The following is a 7,344-nucleotide window of genomic DNA, read 5'->3' as shown; positions in this document are numbered from 1 at the left end:
GAACAAAAATGAAACATGGACTTTGACTCAGTTACCCCAGGGTCGCAAAGCAATAAGTTGTGAGTGAATATTTAAAGTGAAATACAATGCAAATGGAGAAGTTGAGGCTAGATTAGTCACCAAAGGGTACTCACAAAAATTTGGTCAGGACTGTGATGAAACTTTTGCTCCAGTAGTGAAATATACAACTGTGAGAACACTCTTATGTATGGCAGCCAGCAAAGGTATGCAAGTAAGACACCTAGATGTGAAAACTGCATTTCTTTATGGTGAAATTGATGAAGACCTATACATGGAACAACCATCTGGTTTTGTGAATCCAGAAACCATAGATTTGGTATGCAGACTTCAGAAGGGCCTATATGGACTTAAACAAGCTTTTACGTTTGCCTGGAATAAGAAAATAAATCAAGTCTGTTTACATGGAGGATTTTCCAGAAGCAAGGCAGATTCATGTCTTTACAGTAAGAAAGAAACCAACAGATAAGTGTATGTGTTATATAGTAAGTTAGGCTGAAAAAAGACACACATCCATCAAGTTCAACCTCTTTACTTTTTTAACCTGACTATCTGCCAGTTGTATTGATCTATGTGGATGATGTGCTAGTCTGTTATGAGCAAGAAGGGGACAGTGATGATATTGTTCAAAGACTAAAGGCAAACTTTGAAATGAAGGATTTGGGAAATGTCACAAATTAATAGGAAGTGAAAACGCCTATGGAAGTTGAATATCTGAAAGGCGAGAATGATGAGCGATTGTTGACCGACAACCACCAATATTGAAACATTATTGGCAAATTGTTGTTCATAGCGACAGTGACAAGAACAGACATTGCAGCAGCAGTAGGAATACTTTGCAGAAAGGTTTCAGGTCCATTGCATTGTGATTGGAATGCGGTAAAGCGCATCATAAAATACCTGAAAGGGACTATCAATAAGAAGTTGAAATTGCCAGCAGTACACATAGCAAAGTTAACTGGTTATGTAGACGCAGACTGGGCAGGTGATATAAAAGATTACAAGTCAACTACAGGATTTTTGTTTCAACTTGGAAAAGCACCATATGTTGGACCAGTAGAAAACAAGCCACAGTTGCCTTATCATCAACAGAAGCTGAATATGTTCTAGCAGCACAAGCTTGTCAAGAAGTTATCTGGTTACATCAACTCTTGATGGACTTGGGTATGGAAATAAATAAACCAACCCTACTCTTGGAAGACAACAAAGGATGTATTAAGCTGTCACAAACAGAAAAGGCGAACCAGCGTACGAAACACATTGATGTGAAATATCACATTTTGAGGGTCTGTCAAGATCAGGGCATCATTGAATTGCAGTACTGACCAACAGAGACTATGGTTGCAGACACATGAACCAAACCATTGCCCAAGGATCATTTTGATTGAAAGAATGAATCTTGTGGAATAATCTCCATACTGTTGAGAAGGGGTGTTGGAAAACAACAGACAGAGATTGTTCCAGTGCATTTTACTTAATGCAGGGAGGGTCTATTGTTGCTTAGCAATGTGATGTCATGTTTGATCTGTAACCCTGTGTGATTTTCCTCTTCTTCTTCCTGTGTATGCTCTCTATGAAAAGTTCCTATTGCACACATGTTATGCTGAGTTCTATAAAGCAACCAAGTTACTGTTCACACAGAAGTTGGTGTGTCTGTCCTGACTTACAGAGAAGCTGCACATGCAGTTCAGATCAGCTCTCTGCTAACATTTAAATTATTTAAATTTTTGTGGTAGAACACCAGTGCAAGAGACAAGAGCACAAGCAACAGATAGATTACAAGAAAGTGGGATAGTGAGCACCAGAGACAGCATGAGAGACACAGCTCCTTTTCAATGTTGCTACTAGTGGTGTTCATCAAAACATAAAGTGGACCGTAGCTATTAAACTAGGTCAAAAATCACTTGGATGACCAAATATGACTGGTGGTTATTTACTAAAACATTTTTTTCTCATATTTTACCAGAAACAAACTCAACCTTATTCCCATCCATGAACTTTGGAAAATTTAAAGTTTCGATTTGAATAGTTCGACATTATTGAAATGCCACTTATAAAACTCAAGTTTATTGACTTTTCAAGAGAAAACCAGCATCAAACACCCCAAAACTTGTGAAGGTTAAAAACATCTTCAAATAGTACAAGGGACAGCTGCCATTGAATTTTACAAGAATTTGACAGTTTTTAGATGGAGCATTTTCAGTTTCAGACAGCTTCAGGGCATCCTGAAAAATTCAAGTTTTTTGCCTCTACAAATTCAAGTTTTTTCACCAAAAAACTAGACTAGAAAAAAATAAAGTTTTAATAAATAAACCCCTAAAGTGTCACATATTTATTTTTTTGAGAGCTGATAAAAGACTGGATCAAATTAAGTTGTTACACTGGGGCATAATTATCAGTGGCATAATTATAGAGGAAGATGCTCTCCTACCTAAAAGCAAATGGGCGGTGCAAAGTGGTGTGGGAGCAGATCAAGGTATGGGTGCAGGTTTCTGTTGCAGATATATTTCACAGCTTTTCATTTGTATATGATTTTAGGGGCATATGTACATTGTATATGCAAAAGGCTGGGACTAATATGCATGTATCAGATTTAAGACTTGCAGAGAGGAGCAGAGCATGGTAGCTCTCCCCACTCTTAAGGAGTGGGATTTTAAGCTGGAGGTTGAGATAGAATCTAATAAGTAGTAAATAAGGTAAAATAAAAACATTTCCATAATTATATCTTATACAAAGAAATTAATATAAAGCATATAAATAGAGACAGATGTAAGATTTTTGGAAATCACTTTAAAATTGTGTGTGTTAGAGGTTTGTATGTTAGGTGTATCCATGATATAGGATTAAGTGCTATTTGAGGTTTACCTCTTTGTCCAGTGAGGCCTTCACCTGTAGTGGTTTATCTAACATCATGATGTGTTGTTTAGACACATGGGACAGGTCCTGTGATTTCTGGAGCAAACTGCCCTTTCCTGATTATGAGCTGAACACTGTTCCTGTATAGCAGTAGTAGAAGGTAAGTATCAACATTACTCTGTAATTAAGAAATAAAACTTTCACAAGCAGTAGAACAAAGATTCATATCATGTGCTTTGGACCCCAAACCCAAGGGCCCTTAAGGAACCCAAACACAGCATACTCTTCGTATTACAGCCCCTTTCCCTACAGGAGTACTGCATGACGTCCCTAGCATGCCTGCAAAGGCAGACGAGGGTGCTGGACCTATAAACAAAGAATATGATGTGACTGGAGGGAAGGTACAGACAAGGATGAGGACATCAAGCAGAAGTCAATTGCAGGAACAAATAGGAGGGAAGACAACTACAGACCAGGATTCAGGAACTACAAAGTTCTTTGAGCACTGCTGATACTGATTATTGTTAGCCTTACTGTTCAGTAAATAGCACACCTGTTTGAACTAATAACTCCCAACAATTTGTATACAATGGGTTTCTTTCCTCAGCCCCACTCTGTTCTTTGTGAAGGGCCGTATGTTACACTGTGCCATTTTTCAGGGATCTTACTCATGTGTGGAGCTTATGGAGTGCTTACTGAACATTTTCAGTGATTATACTGGCACAGCTGGGGTAAATATGCTGATTATCCATTTTCTGTAGTAATTGTACTAGCAGATCTGGGGTTAATAAAATAATTATATTCTGTAGTATTTAGACCGGGGTTAATAGGCTGATTCATTTTCTATAGTATTATATTGGTTGTGTTTTAGTAAAATGGGTGTGACATTTAGGGTTGTGATCAAAGTGGGCGTGGTTTAATAAATTTGGGCCTACAATAAGGATCTTTGCCCAAAAAGGCTTTAAAGGAGAACTAAACCCTAAAAATCAATATGGCTAAAATTGCATATTTTATATAATGGGTCGTCACAGATTATCCAGCAGAAAATGAGGTTGTAATATAAATTGATGCTGCAGGGCTGATTATTACATTTTGATGCTAGTTGCATTGGTTTCTGTGCTGCCATGTAGTAATTATCTGTAATAATTTCTAATCAGTCTTATATTGTGACATTTCTATTGTATGTGTACTGTATATTGTGAGTGGGTCCCTAAGCTCAGTAAGTGACAGAAGCACAGAGCATTTGCAGTGAATCAGCAGAAAAGAAGATGGGGAGCTAATGGGGCATCTTTGGAGACAACGATCTTTACTGCTAAAGGGCTGTGGTTGCCTTGGGCTGGTACAGAAGCACAAAATATAATCTACAGCATTTCTACCTCCTTCTTTAGTTAATCTTTACCTCTCCCCCCAGACTATCAGTGCAGAAAAAATGCTGGCTCCATAAGGCTACAAATCATCTTAATTACACTGCCTTGTGAATTGTAGCCCTTTCCTTACTAGCAAAAATCGCATTTGTACCATTCTTCTGTTATGCATTTTTTTGGGTATTTATTCATGGAATTGCCACTGTGCTATCTGATTGTTTTGGGGGTATTTATACATGAAATTCTCACTGTGTTAATTCTGCTTTTAGAGGTATTGTACATGGAATGGCAACTGTGTTTATTCTGCTAAATTTCTTTTGGGTTTTATAAATCAAATTGCATCAGTGTCTTTTTTTTTAGATGGGTTTTGTGCTTTAGGAATAGCTAAAAGAAATGTATATCTATATATTCAATATTTCAATGTTTCTCCCATAGTGGGCATGGTCACATGGTTACAGCACAATTTAGCAGGAACAGTCCCCTAAGTTTGCTCATATTCTGTACAGAAAGATCCCATAAAACTATAGCAGCATAGGTATTCCCCTGTACTAAGCACAATTCAGCAGGAACAGCCCCCTAAGTTTGCTCATAGTCTGTACAGAGCGATCCCATAAAACGGATGCAGCATAGGTATTCCCCTGTACTATTTACCATACAACTGGAGGGTAGTTCTTTAAAATGCACTCTTTGGTTACATATACTGTGAAAATATATTTCGGTGTTGTGTATGCAGTTGAACTCAGTAAAAATAAATAAGTGAAATGTAGTGTGTAGTCATCATGGAACAGAGGGAAAGCAGTCACTATTTGCCACCAAGCCCTGGAACCCTGTGCCATATGGCAAAACTCCATTTAGGGGGCCCCACCAAAATAATTCCAATTGGGCCACACAGTTGGTAAGACTGGCCCTGCAATCTGTTCATGTGGGTAACAGCCCACATGCATTTGTATGGACACCAGTATGTGTTAAGTACTGATGATTTCTTACCTTCCCATCAGCGCTGAACTTTAATAATGAAAAAAAAAATTAAATAATGAAAATAAAAATGAAAATAAATTAATCATGACTCTGTGATTTACTGCAAGCAAGATTTCTATCTGCTATATATAGCATAGAATGTGCTCAGTAATAGTAAACTTGAAAGGTACCAGTACCAAACAGAAAATACATTGAAAAAAAAAGAAATACATTGTTTTAGCGATGGATGACAGGACACAGAGTACATATATACCTACATAAATACAGGGCACATACTGCAATCATTCAGTCTCTTAGTGGTACTGAGTGAACATAACTACAGAAGAGCTTTCACTTTGGGGAAATATTTCCTTTGGATCATGGTAAAGAGATTACCCAGAGAAACTGGAAAAAAAAACTTGATGAAATCAAGTGAGCAAAGGGCCATGTTAATAAACAGGCTCCAATGGTCTGCCTTCAAATTCAGGGCCTATAGAAATGGCAATGAACAAATGGTGTTAAAGTGATACTGACTGTTCTGCCTCCCTTCCTAAGCATTGAAAGTGTGATCTCTTTAACTTTTCAAGTTGTCTTGAGATAGTAATAACTTACAACCTCAGGGATTTCAGCAGACAGTTGAACTCAATCAGAATGACACCTTGAAAGTTTATTTGAAAACTGTGAAGATCTTGATAACAGTGAACATCCAGATAGGTCAAAAGATTATAATGTGATCCACTCTAGCAATATACATGTAGTTTAAAATGGAGCCTAGCATATACTATCGGATAAGTAGAGTAAACCTACCGGACAGAAATCAGAGGGGATAACAGGAGGGGGATGGGACAACACAAAGAACCATGAAACTATTAAATTATGCACATGTAACATGACACTCCCCGTCTGAAATCTTTAGATTTAAAATAATGTACAAACATTAGAAATAAATCCTAATGAACATGTCAATTACTCTGTTTTTGGAATCTAAAAACAAGAGGGAAGGGGAGAAACAAAAGTAGATAATGCAAACATTAACAGCATTTATTCTTGTTGCCATGTCCTGAAGGTGCAGATTGTGCCAGGAAAAGAACAGCTCATGTCAATCCTTGAGACGCACCAGTTTGTGAGGGTGGTAGATGCTCCAGTACTCTTCTCCTTTCTCAAGTGCTGGTGCAGGCTCAGGTTTCCTTTTCAGGTTGTGCTCTAAGGAAGCAAATTGTGCTTCTGCAAGCTGGCTATTATGTGGTTGTCTCCTACTAGGGATACAAAATGGTAGGGGTGCTACCCAGCTGTTGGGAGTCATCCTGGTAAACTTCCTTGTTCACATTTTCAGGAACTCCTTGTCTTCAATTGTGGCTGTCAACTCATTGTCTCAAGTGGTTTCATCGGAAACTGCAGTGCCAAGGTTATCTCCTTGTGTGACGCTCTGTTGCATACTTGCATACCTTCTCACAGTAATGGTGTGAACACTGTTCAAAACAAGTATTGCGTCCATTAGACAAAACGTATGTCTTAATGGAAGAAACCATAGTAGGTTTTCTATATTTTCCCAGGCAGATGCTGCCTATGATTACCCAGCCTAGGTCCAGGCATTGGGCATACAAGGCATCATGAGGTCCATTGATTTGTTGGCGGAACTTGTGCACTCTTAACATATCATATGCCAAGTAGGAGAAGGATATCAAAATATCTGTCAAGGGCAGGTATGCAATCTGCTATGACTTTCAAGTGAGAGTGTGAGAGACAGCTGCAGGAGTAGGGATCTCTTCCCTGTCAGTTGGAATCTGGTTACACTCAATGAGAGTAGGCAGTGGTATTTCTATACTGCCATTCAGAGGAGCTACTACAAGACCCCTGGCTCTCCTTCCTGATGCTTCCATAGTGCCAGCACAGGTGCCCAGGATGTAGGGAAGGGCATCTGCCTGAATGTTTAACAGGTCAAAAAACTTTGATCTTGCATGAGATCGGTTACTCTGATCATCTCACAGCCCTTTCAGGTTGTCCCTTGGGGTATACATGAACCAATCATATTTTGGAACAAGACTTGTCATGCAGTTCTTCTCTACAGACATGTAGAGGATACTGAGGGGTGAGGTGCTGTCTGATCTGTGCTCTCCCCACCTTGCTTTGCCACAGGAGAGTCATCTGG

The sequence above is a fragment of the Xenopus laevis genome, chromosome 8S (assembly GCF_017654675.1).
Source record: "Xenopus laevis strain J_2021 chromosome 8S, Xenopus_laevis_v10.1, whole genome shotgun sequence".
NCBI lineage: Eukaryota > Metazoa > Chordata > Amphibia > Anura > Pipidae > Xenopus > Xenopus laevis.
Note: the sequence above shows the minus strand (reverse complement) of the source record.